The 22,378-nt window shown below is 45.6% G+C and overlaps 2 protein-coding genes and 1 long non-coding RNA gene across 9 annotated transcripts in view; 2 read left to right on the top strand and 1 right to left on the bottom strand.

The window, feature by feature from the left end:
- Positions 1-22,378, top strand: part of LOC143270186 (putative Polycomb group protein ASXL2) — a 342,260-nt gene that overhangs the window by 113,180 nt on the left and 206,702 nt on the right. The gene's annotated exons all lie outside the window — the stretch shown is intronic.
- Positions 1-22,378, bottom strand: part of LOC143270190 (putative Polycomb group protein ASXL2) — a 273,546-nt gene that overhangs the window by 141,035 nt on the left and 110,133 nt on the right. The gene's annotated exons all lie outside the window — the stretch shown is intronic.
- The window catches only part of LOC143270198 (uncharacterized), a 46,949-nt gene continuing 37,175 nt past the window's right edge, over positions 12,605-22,378 (top strand). For both annotated transcript variants that reach the window (XR_013047222.1, XR_013047221.1), the window contains exon 1: positions 12,605-12,689. This is a non-coding gene — a long non-coding RNA (uncharacterized LOC143270198). The remainder of the gene's footprint in view (positions 12,690-22,378) is intronic.

The raw sequence follows: 22,378 nt of genomic DNA, 5'->3' as shown, positions 1-22,378 counted from the left end.
TTATAATTCTGACATAAGTGTATCCCCAAAAGGCTCAAGTGTTGAAGACTTGGCTCCTAATGAGTCAGTGTTCAGGTGGGGGGATTCAAGGAAGTGAATGGATCATGAAGGCATGGTTTCATCAAAGGGCAAATTCACTGATGGATCTGCAATCTGATAGATTTATTATGCAGCGGAAATGTTAAAGAGGTAGGGCCTGGTTACAGAGTTTCTCTATGTAGCCTTGGCTGTCCTGGAACTCTCTCTGTAGACCAGGCTGGCCTCTAGCTCACAGAGATCCACCTGCCTCTGCCTCCTATCACCCGGCAAGGTCGGGCCTAGTTTTAAAAAGTATGTCGTAAGCCGGGAGTGGTGGTACATTCCTTTAACCCCAGCACTAGAAGGCAGAGAAAGACAGATCTCGGAGCTCAAGTTCAAGACCAGTCTAGTCTACAGAGCAAGTTCCAGGACAGCCAGTGGTATGTAGAGAGACCCTGTCTCAGATAGATAGGGTGGGTGGGTGGATGGGTGGGTAGGTCCAATAAAGTAGGTCCTTGGGCATAGGGCACATGCACTACGTTGTCCCAGTTTGTCTCTGTGTCTGTGCACTGGCTTGCTAGCACTTGCACACTCTTTCCAACCCTGCCATCATGAGACTTTGTCTCAAAAAAAGGAAGGTGGCAGCAATTTAGTTATTACCATGAGAAGATATCCATGATATTCATAAAGAAATTATAGAACTTTATGTAATATACACCCTCCACCTGCTTGTATGTTTAGCAAAATGTCAATCTTAGCTAACTTGAGTAGCATTTTTTAAAACATTTATTTTATTTTATATGTATGAGTGTTTTGCCTGCATGTATGTGTGTCTGGTGTCCAGGGTCAGCAGAAAGCATTGGACCCCCTAGAACTGGAGTTATATAGATGGTTGTGAGCCACCATGTGGGTGCTGGGAACTGAACCTCGGTCCTCTGCAAGAGAAACAAGTGCTCTTACACTGAGTCATCTCTCCAGCTCCAAACTGAGCATCTCTAGTATTTTAGTATGCACATTTTTCAGTAAACTAGACTCATCTGAAATTACTTACTTACTTCTGTTTTTTTATTTAAATAAAGAGTTTATATAAATTTTATAGCATTGTTTTTTTCTTTTATTTCTGAGGGAGTTTCATGTAGCCTAGGCCATCCTCAAACTTTACATAGTTGAACCTGGCCTTGAATTTCTGATCCTGCTGAGAGTTTGGGTTATAGACATGAGGCACCATGGGGGCTTCTATATTTGATTTAAAGGGTGTAATTAATACTCTTTAAGTCATATTTTAAAAGTTTTTAAGTTTAGTATATTCAGTAACCTGGAACAAAGCACAACCATCTGTAACTGCAGTTCCAGAGGACCAGACACCCTCTTCTAATCCCAGGTGTGCATGTGGTGCACAGACATGCAGACAGGATATACATACACATGAAATAAATTTACAAAATTTTGAATTCAGGTGTGCATGGTGGCCCCATACAAATAATACTAGTACTTGGAAAGTGGAGATGGGGGAGGCCTGGGCAAGCTGGCCAGATACACATGTAGACCAACTGGCAAGTTTCCAGTTTAGTGGGAGACCATGTCTCAGTAAATAAAGGGGAGAGCAACTGAGAAAAGCAACTGACAGTAGCATCCTCTGGCCTCCACATGCACATCTAGATACACACAGACAGACATCCCTCCCCCAAAACGGCAGCAGAAAAGTAAAATAATTTTTTTTTAAATGGGGAGGAGATACTCTGTAAAGGTGCATTCGGGTACAAGTGCTCTTAAACACTGAGCCATTTCCCCAGCCTACTATTTCTCTGTGTTGTTTTGGAGCCTTTCCTGGAACTCGTTTTGTAGCCCAGGCTGGCCTTGAACTCACAGAGATCCGCCTGGCTCTGCCTCCCGAGTGCTGGGATTAAAGGCGTGCGCCAATACCACCCTGGCGTCTAATCTCGGTCTTTTAAACACTATTTTTCATATAGATATCTGGGGCACAAAATAAGTAAATGTTCTAATTTATTATTTCAGAAAATAAAACAGATGCAAAATTATTCTTCCTGGTTGTCACAATTTCCCAATCATTAAACTATTTAACCCAAAAGATAATTCACAAGGTACTGTACAGATTGAATCAGACATGGTAGTATGTGCTTATGATCCCAACCCTGGAGAGGCTGAGGTAAGAGATCACCTCAAGTTTAAGGCCAGCCTGGATTATACAATGGGCTCTTAATTAGGCAGAGCTACAAAGAGTCCATCTCAAAAACCAAACAAATGCCCGGTGGCGGCAGCGGCGGCAGCAGCACATGCCTTTATTCCCAGCACTCGGGAGGCAGAGCCAGGCGGGGATCTCTGTGAGTTTGAGGTCAGCCTGGTCTACAGAGTGAGTTCCAGGAAAGGCACAAAGCTACACAGAGAAACCCTGTCTCGAAAAACCAAAAAAAAAAAAAAAAAAAAAAAGGTTAACAAAAAGATATAAAGATTGCTGAGATTCCCGAAATCTTACTGCTTCCAATGCTAAGGCCTGCCTGGGCTACAAAGTGAAACCTGATCTCAAAAAACTAAAGCCTAATAAGTAAGTAAAATTAATTCACCTAACTAATTTTGGGATTTGCATACTTTTAACTAAAATAGCATCTTCTCTTTCATTAACAGGAAGCAGTCAATGAGGTGTCCCTGAAGTAGAAAGTAAAACTTCTGTGGAAGAGAAACTCCTCACCACCAAAATATTATTTCTAGAGATGTTTGTTAGGGGAAACTACCAATACTGTCACAAAGACAAATTCTAAGTGGGCGGGAAGAGCACCTGCCTAGTATGGATGATGCCCAGGTTCTATCCTGAGCATCTCATAAAAGTGGGCAAGGTGGTGCCTGCCTATAAACCCAGCACACAAGGAGCAGAGGCAGGAGGATTGCTGCAAATCGGAGACAACCATTAATGTGAGATTCTAGCCCAAAGTAAGCTAATAAATGTATATAGGGGAAGCATTCAACAACTGAAAGACCCCCAGGGGAGATCTTCCCTCAGGGAGAGACCCCAGACCCGGGAAACACACCGAAACCACAGATCAGATGCAAACAGCAAGAGGCTTTATTAGGTGCACAGGTACCTGGGGCCAAGTCTCTCGGAGGACTTGCGCGCCTACCGAGGGCAAAGGGGACTTTTTATGGGATTTCAGGGGCAGAGGCGCGGTTACAGAAGCGAGAAGCATAGTTACAGGGTCCCTATTGGCTGTTTTACAGAGGGCCAGGGTGAACTTGGGGTCGCGTTCTTTAATTATCAGAAGTTTGATGTGTGGCTGACTTGGCCTTGCCCAGGCCAGCTGCTTATTCTTCAAGGCCAGGGGCCCGCCATAAAATATCAACTGTCTTACTCCCAAGGCCGCTGACCCAATTATCCCCTATCTTAGGCCCGATGGCTGGCCATAGTTACCTTTTTCTTCCAAGGCCGGCTGGCTAGTTAGTCACAGCTGTGAACTCCTGTTTTTCTGATTCCTGCAGAATGGCGTTTCTAAGGCCAAGTTATTGGGGGGGCATAACATCGGCCCAACGCCCCATATCCTCATAATGGAGTGGGGTCCTTCATTCCCCCATTTTCTTTTGTACCAAATGAAATCTTTCATTTTAGGATGGAGAATAAGGGGTTAACTCTATCTCTGACTGTCTGAGCCTCTGATATTGCTGGGTTAGGATCAAAGCCTGGGCAACAGAAACCTTATCCTTGATGAATTGCACCAATCTGTTGAGGATGTATGACCCGAACAATAAAATGAGCAGAAGGATGATTAGGGGGCCCATAATGGTGGAGACAAGGGTCGTAAACCATGGTGACCTTTGGAACTATCTTTTAAATCATTTCTGTTGAGCATGGCTACTTGGAGCTGTCTGAATTGGCCGGTCTTTATAAGGGCTGCAGTCTTGTATCTACCCCAGCAGCTATTCCGCCCATGGTAATTTTTCCCAGTAACAGGGCCAGCGTCAGGGAAACAGGCTCTCTGGTGATGCCCCTCCCAATGTCAGGAGGACTATTAGGGGGATCAAGGGGACCCCCGAGTGAGTCTTATCTTGAGTGGGTTCGAAGAGCGTTGAACTTTCCATGTTGATGTCTCGGTGTTCTCAGCTTCGTCGGGTTCCTTGGCAGCCTTCACATGTGACGCGTGGACCCAAGCCGCTATCCCGTCAACCTTGAGTGCGGTGGGAGTAGTTAACAGGACGGTGTAGGGTCCTTTCCACCTCGGCTCTAGGTTCTTGGACTGATGGCGTCGGACCCAGACAGAGTCCCCAATCTTGAATGGATGAGGCACCACCGGGCGATTCAGTTGCTCCCGGTAGGCATCCGCCAGGGGTTTCCACACCGTCTTTTGCACCAGCTGGAGGGCTTGGAGGTGTGCCTCTAGGGTAGGGCTAGTGGCAAAAGAGGAGATGTCAGGGTGAAGGAAATTTACAATTGGTGGGGGAGCCCCATACATAATCTCGAACGGGGTTAGGCCATGCGGCCCAGGAGTGTTCCGGGCTCGGTAAAGGGCTAGGGGGAGTAGGAGCACCCAATCTCTAGTGCCAGTTGCAAGCGTTAATTTGGTTAAAGTCTCCTTAATGGTTCTATTTGCACGTTCTACCTGTCCTGAGCTCTGGGGGCGGTATGCACAATGAAGTTTCCAATCAATCCCCAGTAGCCTGGCCACCTTCTGACTTACCTGGGAGACAAAGGCGGGCCCATTGTCTGACCCCAATATCTGGGGCATTCCATACCTGGGAAAAATTTCTTCCAGGAGCTTCTTGGTTACCACGTTAGCGGTCTCCTTCTTGGTAGGGAAGATCTCCATCCACCCTGAAAATGTGTCTACAAAAAATCAGAAGGTATTTATATCCATATAGTCCGGGTTTTACCTCGGTGAAGTCAAGTTCCCAATGGACTCCTGGGCGGTGACCTCGCAGGCGGCTCCCTCTGCTCAGATGGGCTTTTCCTGGATTAACTTGGGCACAGGCAGGGCAGCTGGAAGTCACCTGTTGGAGGACCTGTTCCTGATTCAATAATACAGTGCCCGAAGTCTCATCAGCCAGAAGGGCCCTCATCTTGTTTTTGCTCAAATGGGTTAACGCATGGAGGAACTTGAGCATGTATTTGGTATGGGAGGTTGGCATAACTAATTTGTTATCCATTATATAAGCTTGTCGCTCGGGGCTCCATTTCGCCCCCATTTTCTTCGCTAGTTCCTGGTCCTCCGGGCTGTAAGACATGGGGTCTCTATTTGGCTGTTGGTCCTGCAAGACCAACAGCTGGTCGCCCCTTGGGGATTGTAAGGCGACTGTCCGGGCTGTTAGATCAGCCAGCCGATTTCCCCGTGCTACGACAGAGTCATCTTTTTGGTGCCCCGGACAATGTATGATGCTGAGCTGATGCGGGAGGAACAATGCCTTTAAGAGTTCTAAAATTTCTTTTTTGTTTTTAATTTCCTTACCCTCCGAGGTCAAGAGGCCTCTTCTTCTGTAGATTTCTCCATGTACATGAGCAGTGGCGAAGGCATATCTGCTGTCAGTATAAACCATGAGTCTCTTACCTTCCGCCATCCGGAGGGCCTGGGTCAGGGCGATCAGCTCTGCTCTTTGGGCCGATGTTCCAGGCGGCAGCGGTGAGGCCCAAACTACCTCTGATTCGGTGGTAACAGCTGCTCCGGCCCTCCGTTCTCCTTCTTGGTAGAAGCTGCTCCCATCCGTGAACCAGATAAAATCTGGTTTCGACAACGGTTGATCTGTTAGGTCAGAGCGGGTGCCATGGACCTCCGCCAGAATCTGGAGGCAATCGTGCTCCTCGGATGGGTCTGGCAAGGGCAGCAGGGTTGCGGGGTTGAGGGAGACAACTGGTCCGAACACCACTCGGTCTGTGTCTAGCAACAGAGCCTGGTAGTGGGTCATCCTGGAATTTGAGAGCCACCTGTCTGGGGGCTGCCGGACCAGAGCTTCCACCGCATGAGAGGATAACACAGTTAATGGCTGTCCCAAAGTCAGTTTCCCTGCATCCTTGAGCAAAACAGCAATGGCGGCTACCATGCGCAGACAAGGGGGCCATCCTGCAGCTACCGAGTCTAATTTCTTGGATAAATAAGCTACAGGTCTCTTCCATGGCCCCAATCTCTGTACCAGTACCCCTTTTGCAAAGCCTGAGTTCTCGTCCACGAACAGTTCAAAAGGCTTGGTCAGATCTGGCAGGCCAAGGGCTGGTGACTCAAGTAAGATGTTCTTAATTCGTTGAAAGGCCTGTTGCTGCTCCTCTCCCCAGTGGAACATGGTCCCAGGCTTGGTGAGAGGATACAGGGGGGCAGCCATCTCAGCAAAACCTGGGATCCAGAGGCGGCAGTAGCCGGCTGTACCTAGGAACTCCCGTACCTGGCGGGGGTTCCTTGGAGGGGGTATGGAGAGTATGGCCTCTTTCCGTGCTCTCGTGAGCCATCTCTGTCCTCCCTCTAGGGCATAACCCAAGTAAATGACTTTGCTTTGGCAAATCTGAGCCTTCTTAGCCGAAGCCCGATAGCCCTTCTGTCCCAGTTTAGCCAAAAGGGCCCGAGTGCCCCTCTGACATTCAGCCTGGGTTCTGGCTGCTAGGAGGAGGTCGTCCACATATTGGAGCAAGATTAAGGCCGGGTGTTCAACCCGGAATTCGGCTAAGTCTGAGTGTAAGGCTTCATCAAAAAGAGTCGGGCTGTTTTTAAACCCCTGGGGGAGCCGAGTCCAGGTCAACTGTCCTGAAAGTCCCATCTCTGGATCTCTCCATTCAAAAGCGAATAGCAGTTGGCTCTGGGGGTGCAATCTCAAACAGAAGAAGGCATCCTTTAAGTCCAGTATCGTATACCAAACGTGGGTTGGCGGAAGAGTGCTGAGGAGGTTGTAAGGGTTTGGCACCGTGGGGTGTATATCTTCAACCCGTTTATTAACCTCCCTCAGGTCTTGAACCGGTCTATAATCCCCTGTCCCAGGTTTCTTTACAGGCAGGAGGGGGGTATTCCAAGGTGATCGACAGGGCACAAGTACTCCCTGGTCCAAAAGCCTCCGGATGTGCGGTTTAATGCCCTCGTGGGCTTCCCGGGACATAGGATACTGTTTGATTGAAACGGGAGTGGCGGAAGCTTTCAACTGAATAACAAGTGGGGGTTGGTCGCGAGCCAGCCCCAAGCCGCCAGTCTCTGCCCATGCCGAGGGAAATTCCCTCAACCAGTCCTGCATTTCTTGTGGTGGCCCCTTAGAGGGCTCAGATTCAAACAGGCGGTATTCCTCTTCCAGTTTTAGGGTTAGGACTTGTAGGGGGGTCCCTTTGGGTCCTGTAACAGTCGACCCCTTATCATCAAAATAGATCTGAGCCTTGAGCTTAGTCAACAGGTCTCGGCCCAATAATGGGTGAGGGCAGTCAGGTATATGCAAAAAAGAGTGGGTTACCTGTCCAGATGCCAGCTGAACCTTTCTCTCGGTGGTCCATCGATATCTCCTGCTACCTGTGGCCCCCTGGACCAAAGCTGTGCGGTCACTGAGAGAGCCTCCGGTGTGGGTCAGGACTGAATGTTGAGCCCCGGTGTCCACCAGGAAGGTCACTGGCTGCCCCCCAATCTTGAGAGTTATCCTAGGCTCAGGGGGGGGCTCCTGGCCTTGACCTCCCTAATCCTCCAGATTGAGGAGGTCCGTGGCCCTTGACTTAGGCCTCCGAGACTCTTGAGGCTTCTTTGGGCAGTCTCGAGCCCAATGTCCTCTCTCTTTACAGTAAGCACACTGGTCTTTGTCAAGTGGTAGCCTTCTCCGATTTCTCGTCCTAACTCCCTCGCTGACCTGTCCCTGATACACTACAGTGGCCAGGACTTTAGTTATTTCCCTATGACGCTTTTTCTCTCTCTCTTCCTGCCTCTGCCATAATCTCTCTTCCCGCTCTTCGGGAGTTTCTCTCTTATTAAACACTTTTTCTGTCTCTCTCAATAAATCTGACAAACTGAGTGAATGCAATCCTTCTAGTCTCTGTAACTTGGCCCTTATATCTGGACTTGACTGATAGATGAAAGACAGTATGACACCCGGCGCCTGTCCTGGATCTTCTGGATCGTACGGGGTATACATTCTGTATGCCTCTCTAAGTCTTTCTAAGAACGCTGCCGGCGTTTCCTCCTTTCCCTGGGTTACATTTCTAACCTGGGCCAGATTGGTAGGGCGTCTAGCCGCCCCTCGGAGACCCGCCAAGAGCAACTGGCGATAGAGACGTAGGTGCTCCCTACCTTCCGGGGTCGCGAAGTCCCAGTTCGGGCGGGTGAGGGGAAAGGCTGCGTCAATGATATTAGGCAATTGGGTGGGTCTTCCATCGTCTCCTGGAACCCGCTTCCGAGCCTCCAGGAAGACCCGCTGCTTTTCCTCCACCGTCAGGAGGGTCTGCAGTAACTGCTGACAATCTTCCCAAGTGGGCTTGTGGGTCACTAAAATGGACTCAATCAGGTTAGTCAAGGCAACAGGGTCCTTAAAGAAAGGGGGGTTATGTTGTTTCCAGTTGTAGAGATCAGAGGCTGAAAACGGCCAGTATTGGAGCTGGTGGTTAGGACCTTCCCTAAGGGGAAAGGCTCTGGACTCCTTGGCTGGCTCGTCGCGCTTTCCTCGTAGGCGACCGGCAATTGGGGAGGGAGCCGGAATCTCATCTTCCCTCTCTCTCCTTGGAGGCTGTTCAGGCGCCTCCGCGGGGGCCGTCGGTCCCTCCGGTGCCATTGCAGGGGCCACCGGTCCCTCCGGTGCCCGATTCCCTGGGTATGGTGGTGGGTCCTCTGTGAGGAGGTCAATAAGAGGTGAATTGGGGTCCGGGGGGAGGACGGGAGCCTTAGGGGAATCCTTTCGTGGGAGAACAGGGTAAAGGGAGGAGGAAGGAGAGGCGGGAGGGAGCGGTGGTTTGGCGCTCATAAATGGCGCCGTCCCTCCTGAGCCCCCTTCCCCAAATCGGGGCTCCCCAGTCGTCCCAGAGCCGGTCCCAGCATCCCGCCATAGTGGAGGAAGTGCACTCGGTAATGGCCCTTCGCCGGTCGGGGAGCAGTCTCCCGCCGATCCCATCCCCGGACCCGCCTGAGCGCCGGCACCATAACCTGCGGCCGCCTGCGCGCCCGCCTGCACGTTCCCATATCCCACGGTCGCCTGCGCACCCACCTGCGCACCCGCCTGCGCGTTCCCACATCCCATGCTCGCCTGCAAGCCTGCTCGCGCGCCCGCCTGCGCGTTCCCATCTCCCGCACCTGCCTGCGCGCCTGCCCGCGCGCCCCCACATCCCACGCTCGCCTGCGCACCCGCCTGCGCGTTCCCATCTCCCGCACCTGCCTGCGCGCCCGCCTGCGCCGGAGCGGCGGCCTGCGGGGAGAGGAAAAGACTTGCTGGTGTGGGGTTAGGGAGGAACAGGGAGTGGGAGGGATCCGCCGATCTGGCTTCCTCGGCCCCGGGATTCGGCGAGCGCTGCTGCTGCCGGGGGGCCGAGGGGAAGAGAAACGGCTTAACCCATGGGGGAGGTTCTGTTGTCAGGAGTCTCCACATGGCAATGTATGGGACCTGGTCCGGGTGGCCATGGGGACTGGAAGCAAAAACTTTTCCCTCCACCTGTGAAATAAGACTGAGGTTAAAGGTTCCCTGACGAGGCCATCCTACATTCATTTTAACCCAATCGGCCTCGCAAAGAGTGATTCATTTTTTCTTCTTGATTACGACTCCTTCGTTGTTGGCTCGTGTCTTTACGTCTGACCAGTGTTTAAGCGTGAGGCTCAAGGGGGTGGTGGCAGTCTGTCCTATGGCTGTTTCTAGGAGGAGAACGGTTAAACAGAAAACAAGGAACGACAGACCAATACAAATAACACTAACACGCGCTGCGCGGCTTCGGTTCCAAACCGAAAGCAAAACCTCAGAAGGAGACTGCGAGGGTCCAACCCCCTCTTCTCCAACCAGCACAACGTATCCCTCAGATACGTGAGTGGCCCCAAAAAACCGTGCCCCAGAGGGCACTTCAGACCGTGCCTCAGAGGGCACTTCAGACCGTGCCTCAGAGGGCACTACAGATTCCCGTGGAACTTCTTCCAGGGTTTCAGATTCCCCTGGGACGTCTCCCAGGGTTCAGCGGCGAAGTCCAGGCCCGTCGGCCTCCTCTTTCAGATCCACTGACACAGACAGATTATCAGGCGCAGGCGCAGAGACAAACAAACAACATTCAACACTCAGGCAAACAGACAACACTCAGACTGGACAGGGATGACATAAACCAAGGCCGGCCGGCTTACCTCCTGATGGTGGGTCGGTGGTTCCAGGGAGGGGTCTCAATCCCCGTACGGGCCACCAAATGAAAGACCCCCAGGGGAGATCTTCCCTCAGGGAGAGACCCCAGACCCGGGAAACACACCGAAACCACAGATCAGATGCAAACAGCAAGAGGCTTTATTAGGTGCACAGGTACCTGGGGCCAAGTCTCTCGGAGGACTTGCGCGCCTACCGAGGGCAAAGGGGACTTTTTATGGGATTTCAGGGGCAGAGGCGCGGTTACAGAAGCGAGAAGCATAGTTACAGGGTCCCTATTGGCTGTTTTACAGAGGGCCAGGGTGAACTTGGGGTCGCGTTCTTTAATTATCAGAAGTTTGATGTGTGGCTGACTTGGCCTTGCCCAGGCCAGCTGCTTATTCTTCAAGGCCAGGAGCCCGCCATAAAATATCAACTGTCTTACTCCCAAGGCCGCTGACCCAATTATCCCCTATCTTAGGCCCGATGGCTGGCCATAGTTATCTTTTTCTTCCAAGGCCGGCTGGCTAGTTAGTCACAGCTGTGAACTCCTGTTTTTCTGATTCCTGCAGAATGGCGTTTCTAAGGCCAAGTTATTGGGGGGGCATAACATCGGCCCAACGCCCCATATCCTCATAATGGAGTGGGGTCCTTCACAACAACGACAAAAATGCAGATTGAATAAACCATATAATTCAGATTTGGGGAAACAAGACTAGGCAGGAGTAAAGGAGTGAACTGAGTTCTTTTTTTCTTCTTCATACTTTCCAATTTTCTCCATGATGAACATTACTTTTGAGTTCTGAAAGTCTCATTTAAAAACAGAAACCAGGATCCGGGCATTGTGGTGCAATCCCAGCACTTGGGAGGCAGACTCAGGGAATCTCTGAGTTCAAGGCCAGCCTGGTCTGTCTGCTAAAGGAAACAGTTATTTACAGTGATCTACAGTGTTATACGGTGGGCTCAAGGACTGCCAGGACTAGACAGAGAAACCCTGTCTCTGAAAACCAGAAAATAGATTAATAACTAAACCAAGACCAGCGAAGTTGCTCAGTGAGTAAAAGTGCTGGGCAGCAAGACTGAGAACCTGCAAACTCCCACAAGTTGTCCTCTCACTTCTGCATGTGCTCCATGGCCATCTGCACATGCCCCGCCCCTAACACAGACAGACAGACAGACAGACACACACACACACACACACACACACACACACACACACACTTGTTTAAAGGAGAAAATAACACCTTATAACCTGTAAGGCTTCACTTACTAAGACCCAACTTGTTGTCCATTTATAAAAGAGGTTGAAATGCTACTAATGTTTAATGTCCTGTTATTTTTTTTACACTTGCAATGATGGAATTTCAATTTCTCCTTAAAGTAACATTTCTTCGTAAATACACGTTTTTAACTTTTTTTTTCAAAACAAGACTTCACACTAACACTCATTCTGAAATGATTTCTAAATTCCGTATAACAAAATTGTGGGCGGGGGCGGGGTGTGTGCCCACTAAACACAATTTCGTCGGTCCACCTTCACTTTGGCTAAAGAAAAGTGGAGGCCCGGTAAACTACACGTCCCACCATGCATTGCTGCCTTATTCAGAGTAGGTCTCTATGGAAACAGAAAAAAAAAAAAAAACTCTCCAAGTCCCACCTGTTACTTCGTTTCTAAACACCTCCTGCACTTTCAGCTCGGACGGCAAACACAAAAGCCTGGTGACCTGCCGTTGGCTCCCAGAGCCAGATAAGCGGGGGCCCCGGGGTCTGGTGGCACCAGCGCCTCGGCGGGGGGAAACGCCACCGAGCTCCAGCGCTCCCCTCTCCTTTCCGGGGCTGGATGCACGCACAAGCCTCCTCCTGCCTGCATCCAATCGGGGCTCTCCAAGGCGCACAAGGGAGAAGAACCAGTTACTGGGCAAGCACAACACACCGTGCCGAAACAAGGGCTAGCAGTGCGGGGGCGCCGGCGACGTGACCCCCGACAGGGCAACCTCGGAACACCGAGGGGTCCGCTCGCAGCCCCCGGGAGAACCGGCAGCCAGCCGCGCCACCAACCCCCTCGCGCCGGCGCCCCGCTCTCCTCGGCGCTCGCCAACGCGACCCTAACCGCCGCCCTCTGCGCGCGCTTTCGAGCCCCTCAGCCCGGCCGCGGGGCCAAGTGACCTCCCTTCCCCGGAGACCGGCAGCCCGGCGAGAAAGCCAACTCCTCCCGCCGGCCTTGCCCTCCGCGCCCCCCTCCTTACCGTCTTGGCGGCCTCCGCCCAGGTCCTGCCCTTCTTCCTACGGCCCTTTTCCCTCATGTCGGGTCCTGAACTGACTGGGAGGCATCCGTGCCCCGGCCAAGTACCGTTCCGATAAACTTCAGGTTTTGTTTTATTGTGGAACGATCTTAAACTCCAGGTCCTGTTTTCCCGTTACTGGTAATTACAGGCATGCACCCCTGTGCCCTTGAGCTCATTTTTACAAACTCAATCTTTTTAAAAGATGTACAGCAAGCAGTTCTCGTCTATAATTAATCTCAGTTTAGTACATGAGATAGATTAGATTGAGTCACTCAAATCTCGCGTATAGAATGTGGAGAAACCAAAACCAGGTTGTTAGCTCACAAGACTTGCCTCTCAAACTTGGGTGACTTTTTTCAGGCCACTAGAAACCAGTTACATTTTTACATGTAACTCATCTCATCAAAGAAATGTCTTTTACCTCAGTGAACTCAGCCCATGGCACGGTGCCTGTATGTATCAGGCATCCGTTAAATATTTGTTGAATGATTCAGCTATGACTGGTCAAGGACTACTCATTCATAATGTCAGTAATACCCTCTTGAAAAATCTAGAACATGGCATTTACCTAAAGGTTTTTGTTTGTTTGGTTGTTTGGTTGTTTGGTTGTTTGGTTGGTTAGTTGACTGATTTTGGTTTTTGATTTTTGTTTTGGTTTGGTTTCTTTTTTGAGGTGGTTTCTTCGTGTGACTTTGGCTGTCCTGGAACTCACTCTGTAGACCAGGCTAGCCTCGAACTCACAGAGATCTGCCTGCCTCTGCCTCCCGAGTGCTGGGATTAAAGATGTATGCCACCACCGGCTGAAAGTATTTGTTGTTAATGATACAGGATGCATGTATAGGGGGCTAGGAATAAACCTCAGTGCAAACATTCCTGCCTCCCCTGGATACTGGGTATTAAAACTGCAGACTAGCACAAGCTTTGTACCACTCAGCTATACTCCCAACCATTTTGTTGTTGTTTTTGAGACAGTCTCCCTAAATTATCCACATGGTTCTTTATTTTTCTATTATCAGCTTGATACAGTACAAATTCTTTTTTTTTTTTTTTTTTTTTTTGGTTTTTTCGAGACAGGGTTTCTCAGTGTAGCTTTGCGCCTTTCCTGGAGCTCACTTGGTAGCCCAGGCTGGCCTCGAACTCACAGAGATCCGCCTGGCTCTGCCTCCCGAGTGCTGGGATTAAAGGCGTGCGCCACCACGCCCGGCTCAAATTCTTATCCTAATAGTGAAATGTTTCACTGAGGCTTGTCCAGTGATTGAGTAAAACCAAAAGTTATTATAAGCCACAGTCATCCTAGGGTTCCCCCTGCTAGGTAGCCTACCTGGTTCTGTGGGTTGCAGTCTAATTGTTCTTTGCTTTATATCTAGTATCTACTTATGAGTGAGTACATACCATGCTTGTCCTTCTGGGTCTGGGTTTCCTCACTCAGGATGTTTTCTAGTTCCATCCATTTGCCTGCAAATTTCATGCTGTCATTGTTTTTCTCTGCTGAGTAGTACTCCATTGTGTATATGTACCACATTTTCTTAATCCATTCTTCAAATGACAGGCATCTAGGTTGTTTCCAGGTTCTGGCTATTGTGAATAATGCTGCTATGAACATAGTTCAGCCTGTATCTTTGTGGTATGATTGAGCATTCCTTGGGTATATGCCCAAGAGTGGTATGGCTGGGTCTTGAGGTAGATCGATTCCCAATTTTCTGTGAAACTGCCATACTGATTTCCACAGTGGTTGTACAAGTTTGCACTCCCACCAACAGTGGAGGAGTGTTCCCTTTGCTCCGCATCCTCTCCAACATAGACTGTCATTAGTGTTTTTGATCATAGCCGTTCTGACACGTGTAAGGTGATATCTCAGAGTTGTTTTGATTTGCATTTCCCTGATGATTAGGGATGATGAGCATTTCTTTAAGTGTCTTTCAGCCATTTGAGATTCTTCTTTTGAGAATTCTGTTTAGCTCTTTAGCCCATTTTTTAATTGGACTGTTCAGTATTTTGATGTCTAGTTTCTTGAGTTCTTTATATACTTTGGAGATCAGTCCTCTGTCAGATGTGGGGTTGGTGAAGGTCTTTTCTCATTCTGTAGGCTGTCTTTTTGTCTTATTGACTGTGTCTTTTGTCCTACAAAAGCTTCTCAGTTTCAAAACGTCTCATTTATTAATTGTTGTTCTCAGTGTCTGTACTACTGGTGTTGTATTTAGGAAGTGGCCTCCTGTGCCAATGTGTTCAAGAGTACTTCCTACTTTCTCTTCTGTCAGGTTCAGAGTAACTGGATTTATGTTGAGGTCTTTGATCTACTTGGACTTGAGTTTTGTGCATGGTGACAGATAGGGATCTCTTTGTAATCTTTTACATGTTGACATCCAGTTATGCCAGCACCATCTGTTGAAGATACTTTCTTTTTTCCATTGTATAGTTTTGGCTTCCTTGTCAAAAATCAGATGTTCATATGTGCATGGATTAATGTCAAGGTCTTCAATTCAATTCCATTGGTCTGTATGTCAGTTTTTTGCCAGTATCCAGTTCTTGAATTGCTTCTGTAGCTTTGGCAGCCTTTGAACTTGCCATCCTCATTGCTCAGCCTCTCCAGAACCTGGGGTTACAGGCCTTCACTTGAAGGCAGAACTCTAGAGATAGCCTGTTGTCTAGCATGTAAGAGTCACTAGATGGGTTCCAGCAATTCATATAGCCTTTTTCTATTATTGGCAATATTTCCTGTGTCAAAAATGGTGTCCTTGTCACCTTGTCTTCCTACCACTCAGGCATTAAAACCATGAGGTCTGCTGAGAAGCAAGTTCCAGGTCAGCCCTGGCTGTATGAGACCCTGTGTCAAAAAAGAACCAACAATAAAAAGTGTGTGTGTGTGTGTGTGTGTGTGTGTGTGTGTGTGTGTGTATGTGATAAATGTGGGTTCCTTTGTGGCTTTTTGAAACAGGGTGTCTCTCTTTGTAGCCCTGGCTGTCATGGAACTTGGTAAGGGGACTTAGACTGGCCTGGAACTCACAGAGATCACCTGCCTCTCTCTGCCTCCTGAGTGTTGGAATTAAAGGGGTGCATCATCACACCCAACCTACATGTGGATTTTTTTTTTTTGAGTAAAAGATTGATACCTTTCCTGGAATTTTAAATTTATCTTTACTTATTTATACTAGGGAACAAATCCAGGACTTGAACATGTAGGCAAGTGCTCACCCACTGAGTTTACATCCTTACCTCTCAGTTCAAAAGGGCTATATTAACTAGAAAGAAAAAAAAAGGTTGAGAGACCATCAACTACTGATCACAGGATTCTGGCAATTGATACGTATATATATTTTCACCGATCCCTTTAATAACTCACAGCACTATACATAAGATTCATGGTACATGCCACCTCAGTACAAAGCCTGTCTCTAGTCAACTCAAGAAGGCCCAACTCAAGCCAAACCAGGGAGACCTCTAAGAGCTTGAGGCCCTAACCAGTGTTGACCAATTTGCCAATGCTTGCCTAAAGTCAGTTCATGACTGGGAACTGGCTCTACATTGGTTCTGCTCAAAGTCCATGCCTCTGACCCTACATGGAGCAATAGCAATGGCATTATGTGACAGACATTTCCTGGGGAAACACAGAGACACAACACATTCATCTACTCACCCCAGTAAGAGAGCCCACAACAGACCAAAGTATCCGGGACTGTGGGGGTCCAGCCCTCGATAGTACCTTCCCAGGGTCCAGGAAAAATCTACAACCAACTGATAATTAATCTTTGATAAAAAGAAATGAATCTATGTACACAAAACTCCTTAGTCCATACACTTTATTCTTCTGAGTCAGTTCTCTCTCTACAAGCTTCTATTCTGCTCTCATGTCCAGCTCCTTTCTTGCCTGATTTCTCTCTACATTTACCTGCTGTCCCCTCTAGGTTCTATTTTATTGCTTCATCTTAGTTCTACCCCTTTAGGTTCTCATCCATCTAGTTCTTTCCCATATCAGCTCCTCTCCCATCTCCTTCTCTCTCACCTTGTTTTTCCCCATCTGGCTGTCCCTCATCTTCCATCTCATTCCTCTAGTACTCTCTTCAGTACTCTCTTCTAGCCCTTCAATCTAGTTCTTCCCCATCTCAGTTTGTTCCTCTGTACCTATCTAGTTCTTCCATTCTCTTTTCTCTTCTCCGTCTCCTTATTCTCTCAGTTCTCTATGTTCCTCCTAAGTCTCCCAGGAATCCAGTTATAAACCCAAGCAATAACAATCCCCTGGTCGAGCAAGGTCACCAGGCTTGAATTCTAAGGGGTCATAAAGGCAGGTAAGCATTTTCCTCAGGCAGTGACCACCAGGCTTTCTTTTACAACCCAAACTGGGAGTGGTGAAAGAGGAGGTCAACTGAGTGCTAACGACCGTTAGTGTATGAAAAAGGAGATCTATGTGCTCAGGCTACATTCCTGGAAGTGGTTAGGTAAGAAGTTAGGGGTCTATAAAGTTAGTAAGGCTGTAAGAAAGGAGGGTCTGAGCTAAATTGTGTAAAGCTGTTACTTAAGGTCCACCTGACCTAGGCGGTGTCTCCATGTAGAATTTACCTTAAATCAGGAGACTAGCATGTGGTTGTCTGGACTGTTATTTCTGTTAGTCCTTGAAAGTGGCTAAGGGATATATCTGATTCCAGTGCTGAAAGGGGAGAAACAGATGGGCTGGGGGGAAGGAAGCCTTTCCTGAGGCTGTTCTCCAAATACCTAGAATGTGTATGTCCAGAGAGTGATCAGTCCACACAGTTAGCAATTCTTAGGGAAAAATCAATTGGGAAAACTATGAAGGCACACATGATTTTCATAACAGAAGACAGCTGATATATAACAAGCCAAATAACACCAAAAGCTCCTTGGAATTTGGCTTCCTCTGGAGGAATTCCCTGATCCCTCCAGGTAGTGGCTTTGCCATAACCAGCTGAGTTCTTATGATATATATATTCCTGTGACCCATAGCAGTTTCCGTTTTTTTCATATAGTGAAAAAAAATAAGGATAATGTTTCATTCTCTCTAGGGCTGTGAACATGTATGTAGATAAACTCAAATTTGGAGATGACTTGAAAAATTATAAGTAATAATTAATATTGATATTTAATCAATATTGTATCAATAATATATATATTTATAATCAACAGTCTATATAGATGGCAGGCTGAGGAGTAATTTAACCATCTAATAAATATAATAATATATATAAACATAATAAATAAATAAAATAGGTATAGTTGTATATAGTTAGAATATATCTGTGCCAAAAGGGGAGCAGAGGAGTAACATAAAAAAATCAATCTTTAACTAGTATGGCATAATATGGTCAAAAGTGTCTAAATACTATGATTGTGACTTAGCAAAAAGAAATGGTTAGTTTGGAACATTAACTCTATTAATCTTTGATTAGTGGTATTAATTTGGTTAAACTGTGTTTTAAAGAGGGATAGTTAAAGAGTTACCTGAGTTAGTCATGAGCATCTGTGGGAATAAGGCTGCAGCTGAAGCTTACTTAATTTAAATTTATAATCAATGCAATATTAAATAAACTATTAGCTGTGAGAAAACAGTAATAACCTGTGTCAGGGTATACATGGCAAGACTTACATACTGAACAATTGTACATGAGGAGAATATCTGATATATCTGATAATACATAAGTTTCAGGATCATGGGCAGAACTTATACAATTAATAATAGAGCATTTTTTAAGGGCAGTCCAGCCCTTGGGCTGGAGAGTTCAGTTCAGAAATAGGGGTACGTGACAAAGGGGGCTGTAGAAATCTCTCATGGTTATTTCCTGCTGATATGGGGGCAAAGGTGGGGGTCTCAAATGCAGTGGAAACCCAGGAAACACAGGCTGTTTTAGACTCTGTGAGACACGCAGTGTAGCAGAATTTTCTGTCTCGTGGGCTGGAGGGTGGGATGCAGATCTGCAGCTAGACAACATGTCTGTGGTCCAGATGTAGACAACCTGTATCTCTTTAAATGGTTAGAATTTCTGCTGGAAACAAATGTATGTATTAATGGTAGAACATGCAGCCGAGGAGTTTTAAAGAGGAAACTTTTTCTCTTAGGTGTACCTATGGAATATTAAATGCATGGTTAGCAGGTGAGAGGAGATATCAGGCCAAGGAGAGAAGGAAAGTTCCCCTCCCTACCCCAGAGAAGAAAAAGAAAATATGTAAGTGGGAGATGTAAACTGCAGTCAGGTTGCATTCCTCCTGGTCTTTTTGGCTTGTGAGTATTGGCAAATTTTGATCTCCTAGAACTTACAAGAACCTTCTTAATAGACAAAATCTTAGACATGTTAGCAATATAACAGTAGTAAATTTTGTGAGAGCAAAATTATGAATCCTTGGAGTCTCAACAAAACATCAGGATAGGCAGAGAATGAAATGTGATATATACATACATACATACATACGTACATGCATATATAGTCTCATTTATCTTTTGACAAAAATTAATAAAATACATTTAGAACAGAATTATTATTTCTAATCATATTTCTATAAGTTTTATACCATTGATGAAAGTTCATCAAAAGGATCTGGAATTGTATCTATTTATTCATATTCAAAGCTCAATATTTAAGAATCTAGAGGTAAATAACAGCCTGTATTTGGACTGGCAGCTTTAGAGCGCCTTTGTCCTGCAGTGGCCTAGTATATGGTGTGACCAGGCGATCCAGGATTCATAAGATGGGTCAATATCCTGTGAAGACATGTAGGCATATCCTCCTCCTGACAGTATGAAAACATCAGGACCTTTTCAAATACCAGTGAGAAGATCACAGAGGCTTAGGTGTGACTTTGTGGCTTGGCCTGGGGGTAATAAGGAATGCCTGTAGTGGGGGATCTGAAAAATTAAGCACCAATTTTTAAGAGCTCTTGAAGTATATGTAAGGCTGTTGTCTATAAATGAGCTCTAGGCCTTCCTAAAATTGGAAAGCAGTGAAATAAATGATGTATTACTTCTTATTTAATAACCATAAATCATAAGGACATAAGCCTCATGGGTGAGCTTCCATTTATAATTTATAATTTAAATTATATTTAATATAATTTAAATTGAATTTATAATTGTTGGACAGACACATGAAAAGGTGCCAGTATATCCTGTAGAGCTATCTGCCAATCTATAGACTCATAAGTTTCATAGTTTGATATAAATGTAATATCATCTGTGCAATAAATGTATTGTAATATATATGTATATACACATATACATACACATATATTATTATTAGTTTGGGGGACTGTGAGGAAGCTATAATTGACAGTTCTGATAGTTAATCTGTATATATAAAATGAGGAACTCTGCTCAATAAATGAGTCCTGGATAAACAGAGTTCGCATTTCCTGCTCTATATGTGAGCTTTGGCCTCCATCATGGCAGGGTGAGTAGGCAAGCTAGAAGGGAAATGCTGACAATCTTTAGGTTGAGGAGGTATGGCAAAGAAGCAATCTTGTAAATTTATAACCATTGTTATTTTGATTCCTAGGGATGGTAATGGGAGATGGCAAGCCAGGCTGTGAGAATCCCCTTGGCTTTAATAAATTTTATTTAATTTCTTCAGATCCTGTAACGGTTTATAAGCCTGATTTTCTTTAAACAACAAATATTGGGGTGACTGAAGGACTGGTGGGAGGCTTTATATGCCCTATTTTTACGTTTCTCCTCCACCAGACAGGTCACAGTTACAATTCTCTCAGTATTCAAAGGCCATTGTTTGATCCAGAAAGGAGCAATAGATCTTTCTGAAATGTGGTCAGCAGTCGGGGGATAGTGGCTCCTAGGACAAATCCTGATAACCTAGGCCATGTCTGCCATTTATGATTTCTGGAATAATGGGCTCAATTATGCCTTGAGCTTCTTTCCTCAAGTTCCTTTACGTTTAAAACCCATCTGTAGCATTTGAGCTGATATTAGTCCACAGCAGAGATTAGTTACATCCATTAGTTACAGCATGTCTCTTCTCCATAGTGTGTTAGGTTTGGAGGATGACATATGGGCAGAATATGCCATAATTTTATCTATCTGACCATCTTAATATTTTTGAGCTGCTAGCAATACTACTAGATTGACCTAGGCCTATAAAAGATGAAAGAGTAATAATCGTCTTAAGTACTTGACCAATCTTTTCCTAAAATATAAGAAACATCTGTGCTTATGTCTAGCAAGCCAATTATTTTCTTTCCCTGTATTTTAAGTGTTTAGTTGGTTTGGAATATTTAATTTCCTGAACCCAGAAGGCCATATCACTAGAATCCACACCATCAGCTCCCTTAGGCGCTGCCCTGCATGAATCTGAAATGTTTTAGTAGAGAGTTGTACAATGATCTTAATTTCTTCAGTAAGGTCAGGAATCAAACCCTCCAGGGAGGACCTTAATATTTTGTACAGTGGAGGAGCTACAGCCTATTATTAGCCCCAGTGTCCCTTCTGGGGAGGTCAGTAGATTCTTGTATTAAAGCATACATAAGTTCATTCTTAAAGCCTATATATCTATTTCAGACCTCAATAAAAACTTTATCCATACTATGATCTAACTTAGGCTTACATTCTCAGTATCTCTAGGTCATTCACTGAGACTCAGGTATCATTTATAACATATCTAGATGTTTTTATATTTTTCTATTCCAATGGCTTGCACTACATATAAATTATTTCTTAATGTTCTTAAACATTCTTTATATCTAATTCTTTATATTCTTATAAAAACTTTACATCTAAAAGCATTTTTGTATTTAATTCATCAGGAGATATAGGTAATTGATGATTGAGAATAGCCAATGTAAAGTGAATTTTTTTCTTTTTCTTTTTTTTTTTTCTTTTTTTTTTTTGGTTTTTTTCAAGATAGGATTTCTCTGTGTAGCTTTGTGCCTTTCCTGGAACTCACTCTGTAGCCCAGGCTGGCCTCAAACTCAGAGATCCACCTGGTTCTGGCTCTGTGCTGGGATTAAGGCGTGCACCACCATTGCCTGGCATGAAATTCTTTTAATAAAGGAACAGTAAAAGGTCATTTTGAAATCTGTTATGTGAGCTATCTTTTACTTGAAATTGGATAGTAAGGCAAATTATCTTTAAAATATCTGGTAAATGGAAATATAATCTAAATGATCTCAAAGCATAGTTTGGACAAAACCCTGGCAATAAGGGATATGGCAGTTTTGTCCAAAGCTTAAACATTTTAAATGTTAGGGGGCTAAGTAATGAATTGATTATATGAAACTTAGCATACTTAGCATGTATATAAATATGATTTTGTATATATTACAGAATTTGATCATTCATGAGATAATCAAGTTTTAATTTGTATCCTAATAATTATCTCTATTAGCCTATAGCTTTGGTACAACTTATTATTAACAGTTTACAGTTTAGGTTGACCAATCAATCAATAAGTTTTATTTCTTAATTATCTTTAGTTAAAGTAAACTTATTCTTTTTTTTTTTTAAGATTTATTTATTATTATGCATACTATATTCTGTCTCCATGTATATCTGCAGGCCAGAAGAGGGCACCAGATCTCATTACAGATGGTTGTGAGCCACCATGTGGTTGCTGGGATTGAACTCAGGACCCCTGGAAGAGCAGTCAGTGCTCTTAACCACTGAACCACCTCTCCAGCCCCAAAGTAAACTTATTCTTAACAATTTATAAGTTAGTTGTCTTTGTAAACTTAGAAATAAGGTTTTATACTTGTCCGGATAGCCTTAAAAATATGAAGTTTGTGGTGAAGTTATTTTAATATAGAAACAGGAGCTCTTATTTAAAAATATAGTATATAAGGAAAGTGACAATTTAATAAATCCTTTAAGGTGTATCATG

The sequence above is a fragment of the Peromyscus maniculatus genome, chromosome 22 (assembly GCF_049852395.1).
Source record: "Peromyscus maniculatus bairdii isolate BWxNUB_F1_BW_parent chromosome 22, HU_Pman_BW_mat_3.1, whole genome shotgun sequence".
NCBI classification, from domain to species: Eukaryota; Metazoa; Chordata; class Mammalia; order Rodentia; family Cricetidae; genus Peromyscus; species Peromyscus maniculatus.
This window is presented reverse-complemented; position numbering and strand designations above follow the sequence as displayed.